This window comes from Adelges cooleyi, unplaced genomic scaffold (genome assembly GCF_023614345.1).
Source record: "Adelges cooleyi isolate 19-005CV unplaced genomic scaffold, UGA_ACOO_1.1 ACOO_flye_CR_arks_rails_tigmint_CR_PRNA_306, whole genome shotgun sequence".
NCBI classification, from domain to species: domain Eukaryota; kingdom Metazoa; phylum Arthropoda; class Insecta; order Hemiptera; family Adelgidae; genus Adelges; species Adelges cooleyi.
In genome coordinates, this window is record NW_026095977.1 from 951818 (window position 1) to 973218 (window position 21401).

Sequence of the window (21401 nt, forward strand, 5' to 3'; positions counted from 1 at the left end):
ACATTCGCTCCAATTTTTTTTGTCATGTTATATGAACAATCGATTCTTTTTCTACTTGCACGGAAACAAAGAGAATGAATTCCGCTTTTTGATTTATAATATTACTACAGTGATTAATAATTCGGATTGTACAAGACGTTTTGATCTAGAATATGTTATAAAATACTAATGTGAACACTTGTCTAAGATTGAAAATATGTTTTTTTAATTACCGTTGAAACTTATTGGCTATTGCTCGTCTGATTTTTATTTAGTAAACTGTTGTTTATTGTTTTCAGTATGCATTGGTTATCATATATTATATGGTTGTAAATTTCCATGGGGACGGTACACAGTAGAACATATTTACCTAACTTGAACGCCAATAATATTCACTATTGATAGGTATAACAGATATCATAAATTACTACTTACAATATTACTTTAAATCAGTTATGTTAGGTATACAATTTGGAATAAAAATGAATAATTTTCTTTTGATTAATACCAAACGTTATTTCCCAATCGTTCGGTAAGTGTTCTAAATTCATTAATATAAAACTATTTATTTCATAATATTTATTTTTTATTTGCAATAAAACATGCATTGTCATTTTTCTTGAAATAAGTTTTTATACCCCGAGTTCATTATTTTATAAACGTGATTTTCAAAAAATAATTTTAGCATGTTATTTTAGCAATATAACCTACTTACACTAATCGAAGACTTATCAACGAGATCAGTGTATGTTACAAAAATGTTCAAAAACCGTTTTGTTACATTAATTGATAACACTCAGTGTTGCCAACACGAAGACGTGATTTTGTCAGGTAACACAAAACCAGTGCCAACAAACAATATTTTAAGTACTAAACAAGCTATATATTTAGCTATATATTTTCTAATGTAAAAGAACGATTAAAAATAACAACTAATAGAGTCTAGAACGATGGGGGCGGACGACAGTAATGCTTCCAGTATATTTGCGGCTTCCGCTTCGAGACGTTTTACAGCTGTTGTCTCGTTCGCCATCAACGGCTGTCCGCGCTGTAATTTTTCAACCAAGTCCTTCGAGTACGCCATGTTGGATTTAGTAATTGCGCAAAAACTACATTGGATGTCTTGGATTTTTTTCTCAAATTTATCAACAGCTTGGATTTTTGATTTTAAGTCTTCGTATCTCGGTCCTACCAGAATGTCCTGTTCTTCGGTTTCAATAACGATTGGATCTTCTTTGAATGTTTTCAAGCGGTTTATACTGCTCGCATACCACCAGGTACACGGCGGAAAAATATGTTGTACAAAAGTAACCTAAAACAAAAATATATTACAAAAAATAGCTATAAAACGGAATCAAGTTGGGGTTTTCGCTGAATAAAATTACTCAACAAGTATAATTCAACTGTTTCAAAAAAAAAAAAAAGTAACTTGACCAGCATACTAGTGCAATTAATTCATTATTTTGTTCGATGAAATATAATACTACAAAAAAAAAAACAGCAAAAAAGAAAAAAAACTAAAATATCCAATACGACCATGGTCAAAATAGGTTAAGCGAATTTCACTTATTTTATTGTAACACACGTGCAAGATAAGTATGCTCTAATATACATGTTAATAAGTAAGTATGCTATACGAGATACCGAATATACGTTTGTTCTGATTTATGAGAAAATTATTCGTACGCCATGACAAAAAAAGTAATAAAGTTAGATCACAATGATGGGTATTGTATTTCCTATTCTGTTCATTGCTACATAACCCATATGTTGTACACGCGACACTTTACCCGCGACGTCCACTTAATTAATTTTCTTCAAGATAAAACTTAGTGTATTTTAGTATGGCGCAGCTGAGAAGTATAATATAAACAATAATGTTATAGTTTTAAAATTATAGTTAAAAATGAATTCTTACCTTGCGGTTACCTACCGACTCGATTAGTTCTATATTTGACGCTATAGCAAAACAACACAACATAAATGCACAAATGTTGGTAATCATTATTTGTTTTTATACTATTTTGAAACAAAATATATAAGTATTTTGTACAATGTGTTGTATTTAATAGGTACTATCTTGTTATGCTCGCAAGACCATGTACGGTATAGCTAAATTTTGCATTGTGTTGGACTGTAAAAAAAGCATAAGTAAATAATATTATTGTTTTCGATTTCATTCGACAACACTTGATCATACAAATTTCAATTGTTTTCGATATTTTCTTTTTCTTTTTATTACACCGAAAAAATTGATTTTTTGAACATTGTGTTTGTAATTTAAAATTGCAATACCTAGCAGAAGAAAATAAAGCGATTTTTTTAGCGTTTTGCAATTATATTTTTTTTTTTTTGCTGGTAAAACAACAACTCTGCGCTATAGTAACGATTTTGCAATCAAACTTATCATTTCGGGAAATGAAAATTGTCTGCCTTTGTACTGTCAAACTATCCAGAATATGATGATTTTGCAATCTCTATGTGATGTTTTATTATGGAGATTGATTGATTTCATATCAGGGTGGACCGTGGCTTACTATCGTTCCTTAACAGCCGAACAACCCCACGGCGAACCGGACACCGGAAACGGTCTTTTACCAGAAGTAATTAAAGAAATCACGCCGGAAGTGCCTGAACAGAGCACCGCTTTACCCAACTCCCTTACAAAATAGCCAACTTCAATGGTGGAACCAAACTATTGAAGAGGCCATAAAATATAACAACAAAAAAAAAAAGTTTTAATAAATACAAATGCACGCAAAAACCTTTTTTAATTAAAAAAAACTTACTTACAAGTAAAAGAAACAGTCATGGAAGAAATTTACATCTTATAGTACAAACTGAATACTTGTACGGTATCAGAAAAATAGCGTTGTATCGTTTTGCTATACTACCTAACAATAATTTCTTATTATTATTGTTATATTATGTTTTAATTAAGAACAGTATCTCGTGCAATTAGAAGACTAACATTTAAAAGAGTCTAAAGTTTTAATATTATTTTCAACTAGTCACATTTTTTTTGAATATTTAAATTTTTTAAATTTTGTTTAAACAAGGACTAATTATCTGAAGAGCACACAATTATTACATACTAGAAATTGCATATAAAACTAATTTATCTTACAAAATATAAAATGATTATGTATACAAGTAGTGTAGGTATGTAATTTTATAAAAACCTTCAAATTTCGTTCAAAGTGAATTGAAATGATTTATAATATATTATATACATATATCTAATTTACTAGTTGTCCGAAGTTAAGTTAAGCTTAATTCACAAGTGTTAATTAACGGTGGTTTTTTTTTAAATTTTCAAATTGCGGTATGACATTGTAACTTGTGATAAATGTATTTATTTTGAATATAAAATAATAAAATAAAATATGTAACACGTTGGTCATTACAAAGCAAAATTTAGATCAACGTCAAGTCGTTGTACGATGATGTCTGAAAATGTGATGATCCACAGACATCATGATCATCATGATCTTTACAATGTGTAAATGTGAATTTAAAAAAAATAATAAGATAATATAAAAGAAGTTTGATGATGTTGCGAATTACATATTGATTTAATTAATAATAAAGCATATTTATGTTAAACATTAGCTGTTAGGTACAATTGCAGTTATTTTCATTGTCATTTTCAAGACTTTTACGTTTAAGTGTCTGCCTTTGTACCTACAAAATATAAGAAATGCCTTGTTGTCAATGATAACTAATTGCATCTAGATAATATGATAGAGGTAGTTTCTAAGACTTATCTATTATGTATGATAAACAGCTATTATAACAGGTAATGTCTAACATGTGTTACTACTATATTGTTGAAAAATATATTAAATTTGGGCTGACATTGAAGTACGAAAAATAATAATTAAAAAAGGTCTAATATTATGTAATTTAAGATTGTCTGGGTCATAGTTATCTAATCACGCTATATATCTATTGGCTTCAACGAAAACCATACCTACCTACAGCCGCTACTATCATTTTTTTGTTTTAAGTGTTAATGCAATCTATTAATAGGTAGCACATAATTAAATTCTTACAGGGTGTAGTACCTCCCTTAAGTTCGATTTGAACCACAAAAAAATGCTGTTTGTTTAAGTTCTGACAAGTTAGGTGGCTCATAACTCTCTTATCACTGATGTGGGAGAGCTGATAAGGATTAGTGATAAGGGACCGGTGATAAGCGATTAGGTTAGATATAATAGACTCCCATCAATAATCGATTGATTATTTATCATTTAGGGGGGTGCTTACCATAACAAAGGTAAAATAAAGGCAACCTAAAACTGTGTGCAAATTTAGTACAGACCTATTGTTGTTACATATTAATATCCACTACTGTGGTATAATCAATATGAATCAAAAATACAGTTTTGGTTCATTATGTAATAATTTAATCGCTTTTTTGTGTAAACAATTTTTAAGTATTCTCTTGCTAAACGTTTAGGATTATAAAAACCACAAAAAGTATTACTTTTTACATTTTTTTTTTTACGAGTATTGCGCCATTAAAATAAACATCTTAAGACATTAATAATTGTCCTAATTTTTAAAATTTGAAGAGAAGTTTTATCATTAAATCTTGTGTAGTAATATGACTACACGAAGACTTTTTATCGTTTAGCCTATTTAATATAGTACCCATAACAATGTACTGATTTTATATATTATGTTTATGTATGAACTTACACATAGGCTGTCGCACACACACATTGCTCTTAACGGCTATGATTTGTGACCTACTATAATTATTAAACACATGTAGGTATACAATAATAATATATTTTATAACATGACCGACCAATTAACACCCTGTAGGTGTATGTATGTTGTTAGCACATTATAAAATCAGCGAACATCTATAAATATATATATTTTTATTTTACCTAAGAATATTTGTTTAAATTTATTATGCATGCCATTAACGAGTAGCCCGCAATTCTGTGACCTGAAACGAGCATAATATAGGCAAGTGGCTAAGTACACTCATAGGTAGGCCGTAAAGTAATAAAATTTCAAATACTTTCAGTACCTACTACTTAGCTGATTAGCTAAATCCTACATTAGAATTTGCCATGTTGCATAAATTTGTTTTAATAGAGAATAACGGACAAGAGCCTAAAGCAACGTCGCACACTATATTATTAGTAGAATATGTTGAAAATAATAATTGTTGCTGTGTACTTGAACGGTACATACAAGATCTTTAAGTATTCTCACATATTTTATAACGTGGTTATTCTATAAAATTAAATATTTACTAATATTGATGTGACCAACAAACACAACATTGCGTACTTGGTTTGTAAATAATAAAAAAAAAAAACTACACACAAACAAATACAATGTTTACAATTTCGGAACCGTTTTCGGTATTATTTTTCTAAAGAAAATATTTTCAAACAAAAAAATATTTGTAACATGATAAAGTTTCCATCTCTTAGTCTACACGAACATTGATATTTCTTTAAAAATGATTAGCTGATCCGTTTGTGGACATTAAATCCGAATAAGAAAATTTTCACTGAATTTTTTGCATTTGAAAGAGAGTATATTTTTTATTTGTTATTATCATCAATCGACTTGTACACAATTAAGTATCGTTTGTGTTAAACCAATTATAATGTTATGATGAGTAAGGCTTGTCTTATAAAAATATTTCTGCTGTTATAATGTTCAACTAAGTGTAAATATTTGGTGAAACTTGAACATTATATTGTAACTAATCTTAAAGTATAGTATAGTGAGTTGTATATATTTCCTTTTTTTTTTTTTGTTACAATTATTTTATTTTTGAAAAATCACAAATTGTTTTTTGTGGTTAATAGTTTATTTAAATATTTCATTATTTCATTTCTTTGTTATATTATATAACCACAAAATGTGCTTAATTTTTTTCTAGACTATAATACAAGTAAAGTATAAGGAGTCCAATATAACTATTTCTAATTCAATTTAACTCTATCATTATATAACAGCCAACGACTATCGCTAGGAAATAAGTAAACCTAATTTCTTTTTTACAAATTCAAAGTTTCAAAACGTTTAGACGAAATGTTAGAGTTAACATTGTATTTATTTGTTTGAATACTTAAATGAACAACAAAACTTTTTTATAGGACACAACTAAGTAAAACGACAATAAGCTGTTTTAACGAATTCTAAACTTCTAAGTTCAATTGCAGTCCAGCCCTTTTATGTATAGCCATACATTTTTAACTCAATAAATCATTACACGGAATACCTTTAAATGTGACATAATTTGTTTGGACTGTTACTTTTTAGGGACAACTCTTATACAGGGTGATTTTTTTTAAACAACATATGTTATCTCAATGTCTCAGAATTTTTGTTTTTAACCACCTTCCAAACTGATTACCAATTAATTTATCATTGATGCCTGGCCTATGCCTACATATCCACGACTATGGCAATGCAGGTGTTGTGATACATGTTGTATTGCCGTTGTGACCGGGACAAGGGGCAACGCGACCGGCAGAAGTATAACATACAATAATAATGATTGTCGTTGAGAAATCAAGCAAACTCATGCCGATACCGATATTGTGTGGTCGACAATAAATAAATGTATTTATTTAATTAAATTTTGGGCGAACACGTATACGGGGTTGTGCAACAGCTACAGCTATCTTTTCATCCTCATAAAACGTGTCGTCAATAATAAAACACATGCAACGAAACGTCGCGAGAATTTCTAATGGCAGTGCTTAAAAAAAAATATATATATAAAACATTTAATTACCCAACCGCGCAATATTCGGAACGTTTGTGATTTTTTAAAACACATCATTTTACACACGTCATACTAACCGAATCGGTGCAAACACCCACCTACCGTATAAACTTTATATTATGTATACTATTTCTGCGGTAGGACAGCAGAAGATATTAGTTTGGGTATTTTTTTTTTTTTTTAATACAGAACCAATGAGGGGGAACTGATTTTCACATGACTTAACCCTTAGTTTGGGTATAGGTATTGAACAAAGTGACAATATAATATGATATGTGCTTTCGTTCTTAAGCTACGGTTGCCTATAATTGAATGTGAATTTTACTGATACTTAAAAAACAAATAGTTAGATTCGATATCTAAAAATTAACAGCTGTCCTCATTTGGGGAAATTTAAATGGCACGCGAACCAAAAAACCTGATTATTGTAAAACCGCTACATTTTCAGTGCCGTAACGAAGCAAAAAAAATTTAATATTATGCAATTATTTTTTACAAAAAAAAAAAAAACGTTTTATTTCGGTTACTTGTAGCCGAATTTATCAAAAATTCTAAGTAAAATGTATTTATGACACACGCTGTAAGTTGTATTTAAAAAAGTATTTTATCATTTTTTTCGTTTCTTGTTAAATTTAATTTTACAGATATGACATCTTCGGAATTGGCTATTCTTTTGAATATTTATATTCAAATAAGTGGCAACACTGTGCCCACATTTTATACTGCAAATGTGATAATTACATTTAATAAGTGTTAAAATATTTTTAACACAAAAAAGATTGTAAAAAGTTTAAGCAACATGGTTTTATTTTTATTTCCAAACTATACACCTGATAATCTTAAAGTGTTTAAATTATTTTTTTACCATATTGTGTCCAATTCATGAAACGAGCAAAAATAATTTGTGAAATTTTCCCAAAATTGGTAATTTTACGTCCAAGTAACAATTTATATATATATTAATTAAGTCATTATTATATAAGTCAATACAATAGTTATTAATAATAAATAATACAATTTTAATAACACAAGGAATATAAGGATTATAAGCATATAATTTGCTTAAATCATAAATCACATAAACTTTAATCTTGACCATAGTTAACAATAAAAAAATTAGATAGAAGAAAAACATAAAGAATGAAAGAGATTTTTTTTAAAAGCCTGACCCTGTTCGGTTTTACTGAGTATTATGACCTTAGGCTATGAGTATTATCTGGTCTGACCATTTTCGGTTTGCTAGTAGTAATTTATGACCGTCTGCAAGTTTGAAACATTGAATAATAGTTGAACCTATTTTTTCAGCAATTAACAGTGGGCTGTGCTGGGAAATCTAAAAATACAACGGTTTATAGAGTGTTTTTTAAGGAATTTTTGCTATACTTTTTGCCCTGGTAAGCATAGCTGCTATAGTTTACACTTGCATCACTTTTTTACACGGCTGTACCTACCTCTCGTTCAAAGAGAAACGTCGTACGTTTTCAAGAACAAATTTTGCATAGTGCATAGAAAGTACAACGACCACTACTGACTTATGTGCACAGATGGTGTTTGCATCGAATCAAATAACGTCACAAAAAGATTTTTCGTAGAACACACACACCAGTGCCAAACTATATGCTCGGTTTTACCATTTAGAATCGTATGGTCATAATATATTACATTGTATCAAGAAAATTGCACCTCGCTCAAAAGTATTTACCGTTTACCGTTCTGGTTTTTTGTAAACCAAAATGAACGTACACAAAACGTTTCCGGTGTCGGTACTGATGGTGATTTTTGTTTTTGGGGTTGTGGGCTTTATTTTCCAGAACCTGTAGAGCCGGGTAAGACGCCAAACGACGAGAATAACAATATAAATAATAATCATCAGGCTTGTCCGTCCGTTATTATCTCCGGGTTTGTCAGGTTAAAAAAAAATATTATAGTATGTATATTTTGTCGATTTTAAATATTATGTGTTTATTTATTTATTAAATACCCTTAAGGACTGCTCGAGTGCGACAAAACAATGTAATGCATACAAAATCTGCCAGTACAGTGGGGCAGATGGGGAGGTCACAGAAATTGTTAAAACTGAAAGTGATAATAAAATCACTTTTAAATAAACTAATCGATGCGAATTTGTATAAGCCAGCACGGTAAGAAAGTATTGGTAAGTAAGGGATGTACAGTGTTCACAGGTAAAAATATTAATATTGATAAAAGCATTGTATCTATAACACTAAATCTCTGTGTTATAATACCTAATGAAAAAAGATCAATTATAATTTTAAAAACCATTAGAAATATAAACAACGAGCCTGTAACCCGTATTTGCATGGATATTTAATAAAAGTAGAAAAATATGGCAATCAGAAGTAGAAATAAATGGTTAGAATAGACTAGAAAAAAAATGCAACTTAAGTTACACAGTACTAGACAAATAATATTATGTACTTGTTATTGGAAAAATCCACCCCCTCCTAAACGAACAATTCATTTTATAGTCCCATCTTAATGGAATGCAGTTAATGTATGTTAATTACAGATATTATAAAAAACGTTTAATCATTAGTAGGTACATAAAAGTTTCTTAGAAATGTGTAACAAAATGTGAACTTTACATTTCCCCATTTTATGTTGGCCAGTTTTCTTCTTTGAAATTATTATAAATTATATTTGCTTTGAGAAAACGTTGACATTACAGTACTTTTAACGACCAGTCACTATGTGAAGAATACTTTTGTTAAACAAAAACCATTGTACTTATTATGTATTACAAGATATTGACTAAACAGTTTTTGCATTCTTGCAGGTGCAAAGTAGCAGATAATAGGAGAGACGGGTAGGTTTCCAATAATGAGTAGTGTCCGTTTAAGAACAGTTTAAGGCTTTGATTTAATTTTTTCTGATAAATTTATCATAGATAAACTAACCGATTGAGATAAATTATGTAATCGTCTAAACGGCTAAATTTCAAGATAAATAAATTAAAACGTCGTTCGCCAAGAGACGACGTTATTATGATAATTAAACATTTTGTTAGTATCGTGTTGTTTTAATAATGTTACCTATCCTAGTCTGGTAATAGATGAACGCCCTTTTTTTTATGTTGAGCAACGGACATGTGTTTTTTTTTCTATGATTATAATATAGAGTAATGTAATTCGATTATTGTATAACTCCAAGGTGGGTAAAATCATGCGAATCTGTACAGTTTGTGAAAACACTTGACAGACTTGATAATAAAAAATTGTGTTAGGTTCAAATAGGGAAGTTAAGGAATTACTTAACGGTATAGGCGGTACGTTAACGGTAAGTTGCCTCTTGGGTTAGTAATAAATTAGTAGTAAAGTATTTTAGTAGCTATTGTTTGAGAGTAACTGTTTTCAAACACCTTTAAATACCCTATTTAAGTATTTTAAGTAGATAGAACTTTGTCATTTTGATCGATGGTTAGAATTATTATCGGGCTGAGCAAATGGGCAACGTTTTTCTTCTTTGCTTTAAGTTAAAACAATGTCTTGAAACAAAATGTGACTTGGGTGTATACTGTGTGCAATAATAACTTTTTTTTTCCATTCTACTGCAAAACGAGCATGGCAGCAACATATAGGTAAACTTAGGTACACAGTTTTTAACTGGGAGAATAATTATTAAAGTAATATATTTTATGCACTGAAAATGAGTATAAGTATAATAATATGCATCGACGAACTAGATTTAAATTAACCAACAATTATTAGTGAATGGAACATATAAATTGTTATTTTAGATGATTCAATTTCTTGATATCTAGTTTTTATGCAACTCGGTATCAGAGCGCTTATAGCGCGTTACAGTTCAAAAAATACAAAGCACTAAAAAAAAAAGGGCGTCACGGCCGCTGTATTTTTTACCTTCAAAAGTAATATTCAAATCACTAGTGTTCAAATCCCATTGTGGCAATACACAAAGTGATGAGTAAATCGTTAACGATATTGTGCAAGGCTGGGTAATTAACTTGTTCATACACAATTACAACGTAAAGCGCATACATTAATATTCATTCATCCTTTTTAAAAGTAACCGGGTTTAAAAAGCTCGAATATGAGTGAACTGATATTTAAATTGAATTTATGTTTGTATACAATTTATATTATGTGTGTGCATAATTATCGATGAACAATGTTGTGAAAAAAAATAATTGTACTTGAATAGAGATACAAAAATGTGTACATTTGTATAAAAAATATTTAAAATACTCGAATAAATTGTTTAATAAGTAAATAAGAACAAATTTAAACAACTGAAACATGTATTGAAATACATAAGCTAATACATTTTTGTTTTGTGGTGTCTTTTTAATATAACAACGATGGCAATTATATAATATTAAACTTGTGCTGTTACAATACTTGTAAAATAATATAATTATAAGCCTAATTACACATTATTATTGCCGTTTGTTTTTAATCATTTTTATCATACTCCATTAGGAAACAACACCAAACAGCCAAACACTGATCAGGTTTAGCTTTTCAATGTTCGGTTTGGTGAAATATATATGCCTAAATATAATAGCCATTGATAACGACTCAATGTCTACATTTAGGCTATTATTATTTTAATATAAAGGTTAATGACAAAAAATTAAAAAGTTGTTCACGTAACTTTAGCGTTTAGACTACACGAAGAAAAAATGTTTTTATCGAGTCTAGTAAAAGTGTTTTAATGCTAAGAATATTTTATAGGATTGCGCAAAGCCCGGTGACTAACCGAGCTGACGTTTTGGGTTTTGCACAGTATTTCTCAACTTAGTGGGCGAGATTACTTTTTTTACAACCCCGGTTTTTTTTTTTTTATAAACACATTTTCTTATGTATGTACCTTCCATTGACAGTGTCGAGGGCAGACCAGAATAGGCGCGTTGGGCGGTAACTCATTATTATTTTGTATTATTATTGTATAAAACGTTAATCTAGAGCAACGGTTAAAAACGAGTGCGTAGGCGGGAGCCGGTCTTTCGGTCAAAACATCAGCGGCCCATTAATAATAAAAAAAAATTATCAACCTTATCGGGCGATTACGATCGAAAAATCGCTGCAAGTGAAGAAAAAAAAAAAATAATAAAGATCTTTCGGCGCCGGACAAGATTAAGATTAACACGATATGGTTATTTGCAACAAATTACACGGGAAAAAAAAAACAATACCAGGTCGCGTTCACGTTTACATAACATGGACCGCTTTCTTCATATGTAGCTCAAGTCTATGGATCACAATTAATCCTGTCTGAAAGATACTTAATAGGTACAACTATTTTCATTTCTAACGAAAATAGTTGAAACATTTCATATTATCAAAATCTAGAAAAAAAAAAGTATATACCATGTAACCCTGTTTTCCCCAAAAAGGGCTGAAAAGTTTTTTTTTTTTTAGGACTTGTGGTCTGATAATTAGATTGGGGGCCACATTAGATTTACATCAGTCAATTTTACAATCTAACTAATTCTATAATCTAATCTAATTTAATAATCTTTTAATACAAAGAAATCAGAGAAAAACAAAACAATAATTTTGCAAATAGAATAATTCTTATAATGTAATGCCGTTACATGTTGTTACCTGTTGAAATTGGTAAGTATTAATTGTCAGTTTTGTTGATCGATTCAGCGTACCTGTTCCGTGTTATTATTTGGAATAATAATAGTAATTTTTTTAATTCTTTTTTTAATATTAAATATATTAAATATATTTTAGTTGTATAATAGATTATTTTACTATGAATTACAGCACAATCTGTAAATCCAACACTCAAAATGTTCAGTAGATATTATTCTCAATTTGAATTGTTAAATATGTAATAAAATAATAACGAATTAACCAATAATAAACAAAAAGGTTAAAAAAAAAACAAGTACCGAAGAAATATATATGTCTTGCGTTTAATTGTACACCAGATTGATTGTTGTTCCATTTTTCTATAGATCAGAAATACACAAAAACTTGTCAACTTTTTAAAGTGTTGAAAATTCTTCTTATGGTAGAGATCTAACTTAGCCTATACGATTTTTAAAAAATAGTCAACCCGTTTTTGGTAAGATAATATTAATGGCCCAGGTAACCTATGTCAGTACGTCGGGTACACGTAATCGTTAAAGTCCACATTAATGGGCCGCATCCAGTCAAATATAATATATTATATTTCAAACACAACAACAGTCATAGACTGCGAGTATTAGGTATATTACCTATCGGAAACTAATGTGTTTCTCGAGGTCTAATAAGAATACAAAAACGCTGATCGCCCGACCCTGGCTGGTCGCATTGAGTTAATTAACCATATTAAAAGGATGCTATAACAATAATTATTTCTGTACATATGTTGTGTACGTGTATTATGTATTTTATACCCATTTCATTCGCATTAGCAATTGACAACGGGTCGAGAAAATGATTTTTAATTATTGTCAGTCTACCGCACGAGCACAATTGCAATTATTTACCTGCTGGCCCTAAGGCAACACAATTGTAATTAGTTTTGGGTTTTTAATTTTTATTTACTTATCCTTCAATATCTATAAAAAAAAAAAAAAAAAACTCTAGCCCAACGGGATAGGCCAGTGGACTCTGCTGTTGGTTTTTAATTTGTGAAAAACCATTATAAGCACTAAACTAATATTAAATGCAAGTAATAATTATGCTGGAATCTATCGAATTTAGACTGGGATCACAGCGTTGTGCAATAAGTGTTTTCGTTTTTAGCTCAAAAATATAATTGAATTCAACTATTTTCATAGTAAATAATAATTTTAATATCAACAGTTTTGACTTAACGGTTTTATTTGTAATTACCTACAAATTTGATTTATTGGCTAATTTAATTTTAACAAAAAATATAATTAATGAACGACGAAGTGATTTTTTTTTTTTTAGTTTTTTATTTATTTACCATACATGTCTTGAAAGTATTTTTCGAAGATGTATCATAGATATTATCAAGTCTAACGAGCTGCTTAATAAACACTATATGAATATCGCTCGGGTCAGGATGAGATGTTTTAGATATAAAAAAAATGTATTTAACAAAGAGCACTGTGGCCAAGGGCGTAATACAATATAGTCATTAGGTGTTAATCTCGGTTTTAATAAATAAAGAGTTATAAATAAATACAAATCGTATATATTGCATTTAAACGGCAAGTATCGACTACGTTTTACTTTGCAATACCATAGTCAAACTGATCATACTGTCCAACAGATATTATTTTCTGGATTATAATGGTAATTTATGAATTTTCAGCACCAGCCACTAGTTACATAAAAGGACAAAGAATATAGTGTTTGGGAAGAAACCGTCAGAGCAGTTATAGATAAAAAACCGGAAGGGAAGATACCTGTTGTTGGATTTCAGATGGAAAGATGGTACAAATGGAGAAACGTTCACAAAATTCAAACACTTTGGATAGTATTTATCGGTAGAAACCTGAAAAATTGCACAAGGTTGAAGACTGACAAGAAAATATATGTGATCCTTTCCAGAGGATACTCTTAAGAACTGGTATAACATGTATTGATGATCGAATGATGATTTTACAAAAGACCAAACTCGGCCAACCGTACGCCTATGATGTGGCAGTTTAACAGTGTTGTCCAAACGCGTTCAGTGCGTTATTATTGTGTTGATGACCGCAAGCTGTCCGACTATTGTTCGGGTAATCGATTAGAATCTGAGAGTACAAGTGTTCACAAGAACCGCGCGTTGAGGCCAAATTAATTACCGGTATATTATTATATAGGTCACAGTATAACAGATGAATAAGATGTTACGCTGTGATATGGCAAATATCATATCCAAACGCAAAACGTACAAGCCAAAGGCATATTCGTAGCTAATCGCCATCCTTGACTGCAATAGATAACTGTCGGATTTTCTTGCTTGCAGTCATAATCCAAGCGCAGTACGATTGCTATTAAGTCGGTAATCATCTTAAATAATATTTTAAAAACAACTGCGGATACTCTGAGGATACCCCATGGGGATTACACCTAACCCGGCGTGAAGTGCAATAACAACACATAAACATGTCAATTCCTTTGCCGCAGAATCTACTCGACCGAGACACCAGCATAGTGCTCCGGTTCTTCTCCAAGTTGGGTTTAAGAAAACTTTAAGAAATGTGTGTACAGTGAATTAATAACATCTAGGCTGCTGGCCGGCCGTTTGGCAAATCACTCGACAAAATAATAATTGCACTCATGGTTATGAATCATCATCCATGGACAAACGCATGGAATAATATATCAAAATATGTTTAGCAACACTCGAGCAGATCAGTCATCGAATCGATTGTAAAATTGGCTTTCTTCGACCTTGCACAATTTCCGTTGACCACTGCAACGATTGTGCTCACTGGTGATTAGGTATGTGTTTTATTTAAGTCTTACACCGTCGACAAGTACAATTGTACATACAAAATAGCTCTTACCTGAGACGAGGACGGTTTTGAAGGCACTGTCTCGATAGTATTAGCATTGAGATTAAGACGAGGACCTCTGGTTTGCACTGCGCTTTAAAATATTATAAACATTAAAATTAGTCATTAAATGTAAACGATGTGTTTTTTATATTTAATTTCAAAAATTGCAACCTAGCAGTATGATATTGTGTACAATTTTATTTGGATCACATTATTGCGTTTGGCTTTTCGCAATGTAAACTGATATATTATTTTATTAATTTGCATAACATTTTTAAGGTCAGGTTTCTCTTTTTTAAGTCTATCAATTACAAACTTATAAATTGCTCACTAACAATAACATTAAAAGCATTTAAGAAACAGACTTGACAATAATCATTCTATTTACTTTTATTGATTTAATAATCAATTAGGTGTTCATTATAAGGCTATAAAACAGGACACAACGATAGGAAATTAAGGCAAAACAAATTTTTTTGTAATATATATATTTTAACAGTTACGATAAATTGTTTTTCATTAAAAATACTTGTTTTCGAGAAATAGGCTCATATTTGAACTTGGAATACATTTGACTTTAGGTAATACGATTTGAAACAATGCAAATTGTATGAATGAACAATCTATTTCAAAATATTACAAGCCACTCGTCCGTGCAAGGTGGGACGTTAATTTTATATGGCAAAGAGAACACAAACAATATTTTTGACGGTCGTTAATATTATAATTACACAATTTTTTTAGTTATTTCAAAAATCGCGGTAAGGTGCAATATCAAAACTAACCTTTCGCTGGCCATTTTTTTTTTTTTTTAGTTTTATGTCTTCTATATACTACACACTTATGAATAAAATAACGATGTTAGGTGTTTTTTGAAAATTTTATATAGTGTGCAAAAAAACCTATTAACTGCCATGTTTTTGGCATTTTTATGTGTTTTTCTTAATTAGTAAATTATAATGATTACAGCTGGTCCAAGGCAGGCGTTCACACGTTTGGTGAGCTGGAACCGAATGAAAGGGAAAAACAAATTAAATATTTTCAAATTTATAGTTTTGATACGACATTAAGAAACTAGTTTGGTGGAGGCTTTCTGCAATAAAAAAAAAAAAAAACAAATCTCATTTGGTAGGTATTATACGGTTTATTATGTTATGCAGCCGTTAATATATTGAATCCTTACAAGTATTTATTGCCACATAATATAATACACATTACCGAAATTATTTCTGTACGGATTAGAGTGGTGAACCGTGAACTCTGGATACGAAAATAGAAAAAACAAACTTGACTTAACTTTCACACACTACCAAGTTGTATTGTCCATGCATTTCGGTCTACAGTCCACCTCATAATCCCTTTACTCTAATCTTTCTTGCTTGTCATAATAAAGACTTATTGTCTATCACTTTTATTTTCGGAACAAATCCCAAATCTTTACACGTCTACTTTATTAACGTTCTAATTTCCGCTACTTCCGGTTTATTGTCTTCTCCAACGACCAACACTCGTTTTCTTAATTGGGCCTCGCTTAAGTGTTGATATAATTTTCCTTAAACTGCACAACATTTCATTGTTCACGGTTTGACTTAATTTAATTCCTTCATTCTTTTTACTGTTATATACTTAAGTGGCTACTCTATTTATCACTTTATTTTTGCCACACTCCTGCATATTTTATTTATTTTTTGTCTTGGCTATAAATGGAGTCAACCGCTGTTAAATCCTATCTAATGGCATATTATATCTCTGTTTGTCACAATTTCTCTGGCTACTCAGAACTCCTCTAAAAGTTGATTTAATATAACCACTCTCTAGCGTTTCTTACTCCTTTTACTATTTCCGTTTTCTTGGCGCAACTCCCAAACAATCTTTTCCAATACCAAATCATTGCACACATCCTCCATGTGAGCTTCCACCTTTCCGCAGTTGCTTTAGTTTTATTTTCTTCTTTTACAACCATAGGGGTTTGGTAGTCATACTTGCATACAACAACAACACAAACCTAAGTAGTGGAATAGCCAACGGCAGAGTTGTATGACTGTATGTTATACTTTAATGTAACCCATAAAAACATTAAATTACTTTTACCTCAAACAAATAAATGATTGTGTGTAGGTATATATTATATACACAAGTCCATGTAATAGATTACAATATAATATATAATTATAATAACCCGCATTCAACGCTGTTGTTGCATAAGTTTTGCACACAAAACGTACCTACGGGTAGTGAAAACACCCAAAATCTGCACAATATTATTATTATTTATCTAATACATTAATAACATATTAGACACTATACATTTTGATTCACGGTTAGTAAAAAAAAAAAAAAAAATAGAAATATTAAAACAAGTTTGTATTTATATTATTATTTAATCCGTTATTTTACACAGTATTTTTTTCATTTTAAATCTAAACAAAATTTTAATTTAATACGTTTAATAATTATTAGCCTATTTTGATGTATAAATTATACAAATACACGTTTCATAGGCCATTCCGGCGTGTAATTCGATTAATCACATTATGAGTGTGTTACACAACCGAGTGGACTAGAAATTCAAGCGTTAAAAATAACTAGCCTTGTTCGGTGGTACAGGGTTAAGAGTTTTTCTACACGGTAAGGTTCAGTTAGATTTAATACGGAATTTAGTTGGGCAATCAAAGTACGGATCGCCCTGTGATCTATCGGCCCGTCGATTCGACGACGGATCGTTAAAATATTGATAAAGATTGCAATTTTGTAATTCGTTTAGCCTTAAATATTCGTTATCGATTTGATATGAACAAACTAGTTTTGTTAGTTTTCCATTACGCGGTCGTTCCATGTGAAATGAACACAACTGTTTTGTATTAAAAACTTTTCCATCTTAAAACGTGCTCTTTTGCAACTTTTACTTTGTACATTATGATTTGTACATTGATGTATTTTAGGTGCCTACTTTTTGTGGTGTTTAAAAAGTATATGCTCTATCTATTGTTGACGACATGGCCGCCTACTACTCTTCCAACAAATATAGAATAATAATTATACACTGCATCCGCTATCGAAACCAATATTATGCGGTCATTCGAATGCCAAATTTTTAGTGTTCAGAAAAACCCACACAAGTTAACTACGTATAATATGAAATAACAAACTTTCCAACAGAACTGATTTGCATTTAGACCTTAACAATATCATCGCAGTATCACCGGGCCGGATGAACCTGAACTAAAAATCTGCCTAAGACCCCACAATAAGATCCACTATACCATTGCAACGGGGCGGTCCTCTCAAATGTAATGTGGAAAGTTCCTTGGATTTGTGGTGTTTGCCACGAATCGTTAAATTTGCTATTTCCTTAACTGCCGCCGATATTTTACTGTAAATTTAACCGGGTAATAAAGTTATAGCTACATTATGCTATTGTACAGCTCAGCTAAGGTAAGTACTACTAATAAGCGTCGTCGAGGCGGAAACACTTAGTTGGAAATGTCTTGTGGTTTCGGTGCAATAATAATATTATTATGACATTGCGTTATTTTGCGAACCATCAAAAACGAAAGTGCGCGGTTATCATCCGAACATTATCTTAGCCCATTACTATATTGTGTCCGTATTGGGTATTAAATAATAGTTACGATATTATTAAGCTTGTCGCGATGACACTGTTGTAGGCGTGTTTGGGTATACCGTGTGAATCCCTATATTAACGCTTTAACGGACAAGTATTTCTGCATTTTTTCTTTTTTTCTTAAAGTCATCGTCCGATCGTTTCGTCGACACGGTTAACGCAACATCTCACCGATTAGAAGAAAACAAATATCATACCGGACCGACTACCGATCTGGTGTTGCTTAAACATGAAAAAAAAACCAGTGTAATATATATAATTATCATAAAATATATGCATATAGGAATAGGGTATTGTTTAGAAAAAACCAGACAAAAATTCCGCCCGTAAAAATAGTGCAAGTTTACAATATACATATTATTATTATACAAACCAATTATTTCTGTCTTGGCCCAATATTGTCTTTCAAATCTGGTATAGGAGAAGCTTTTTTACTAAGAAAATGATAATATTTGTAAATACTGCCAAACTACTTTTTAGCTGTGTCCTAAGAGCACATACAGTTCCACACATCGATTTATAACATTTTCTAAAGATTTGGTAGAAAATAGTACCTATGAAAATAAAATTATGCATAACACTAATCAATGTATAATATATCAAGGAAATATTATTAACCTGTACAAATGAAATATATTTTAACAATATTATATTTTAAAGTACTTAAGTTTTGATATTTTAAAAAATATATGCACATCATAATTCGTTCTATAAGGATAATATCAAACATGTTTTGAAAACAATTCCTTATATTACTATGAACAAATTAAATGTTTAGGAGTTATAATTGGAATAATTGTGTTATTTTAAATTTCATTTTTAGCCAAGACACGATGTAAAAAAAAAAATATATTTACAATATTACTAAAAAATATTTTAACGACATATTATTTAAATATACAGTTTCTTTGTGGGTAACAATAATTAAGCCTTAACGTTAAAATGTATTATTAATTTTATATATTTTAGGCCTTAAGTCTAAAACACCATACAAACGGTATACTTATCTTTAAAATATACTTCTCTTATGGGAGTTTTCATTTGGGACAATTTGGGACTTTGCTACATAATTTTTTGAGTGGCACACCGTTGGTTTAGACAATCAGAGTCAATCGCTAATACAGACTTAAGACAACATTTAGGGTAGGCACAGACTGACTGTAACACCAGTTCTTCTGTTGTGTGGTCAACTGTGTGTGTGTGTGATGTAATAACAACTATATAATAATCGTATGCATTATAATGCATATATTATTCATATATTGTGCATTCGTATGTATGTGTGTGTTTTGTGGAGAATAATTAGATCAAAACGACAGAAGTTGTGAGACCGAGAGTGACCGGTAAACCTGGCTGGGTTGATGCAACGCCAACGGCTATGGCTTATGGTCATTATCATAAGCGCAGTGAGAGGGCGCGGTGGACGAGGGGTGGGAGGGAAAGGAGAGACAGTCAAGATTTGCCAAGAGAAATACACAGCGAAGGTTAAAACAATAGTGGTGTAAGTAGGTTTATATAACGTACACAGTTATAGGGCAATTTTATCAGCTGTTCAACAGCTAATATGAACGGTTTAAAATTAAACAAACGTTAAAATGATTTCCAAACTCTAAAAAAAATACCACCAGCAAACAATTTGTAATTATTTTTTACATATTTTGATACCTAATAATAATTTATGTTATTTAAAAATTAATTCAATATACTAATAAACCACTCGTTTGAGTTCCTTATGTTATATTAATAGTGCTCACATACTAGTTTCATTTTTATTTTGTTTTTTTTTTTGATACAGTACAAGCAGCATAGGTACATCATTTAACATAATTACCAATCATCTAGAACATAAAATAGTTATGTGAGGTATTTGTTTTGAAATAAAATTGGTACTTGCATTGAAACAACTAACTGCAAATAATATAAATTATACCTCATCATTATAATTCGATTAAAAGTTTAAACAAGATTAAATCAAATTAAAACAACTACTTGTTAATAGGAATATTTAGTATTATAAAATACTAGTAGATGTTTTCTTCTAGTAAAATGTAATATTACTTGATAAATTTATACTAATCTCAGTTTAAAGTCTTTAACCGACCACAATTTGCCTGCAGTTTAAACTGTGTGAGCTAACTTAAGCTAATTGATACTAATATCAGTTTAAAGTCCTTAACTGACCGTATAATATGTCTTAAGCTTAAACTGTGATTAAAATACAATTAAATGTTAACCAAGAAATCGTAAAATCAAATGTGTAATTCGACTGAAGAGTAACATCAACCAGCGGTTAAATCATTTTAACTAAAACGGTACAAAGGATCAATTGAAAGTTCTGGAGTGTACTTGAGTCATGAAAAAAACCATTTTAGAGCGATTTAAGGTTTACTTCAGTTGTCCTTTCGACGAATCCAATTTACTTTCAAACCAAAAAATCGGACACTGGGAATACCCTGCGTTGAAGTCTCCCTTGACAACAAGGCTCCAAGGACATTATACTTAATAGGTTCAACGTTCAGCGCTCGAGTGGACTTTCCCACGAAAACTCGACTTAATCATAGACAGGCAGACAATGTACTATAACG

At 30.5% G+C, this 21401-nt stretch overlaps 1 protein-coding gene across 2 annotated transcripts in view; it reads left to right on the plus strand.

Annotated features, from left to right (window-relative positions):
* LOC126839578 (uncharacterized) overlaps positions 1–21401 on the plus strand; it is a 189813-nt gene that overhangs the window by 131091 nt on the left and 37321 nt on the right. The window lies entirely within an intron of this gene.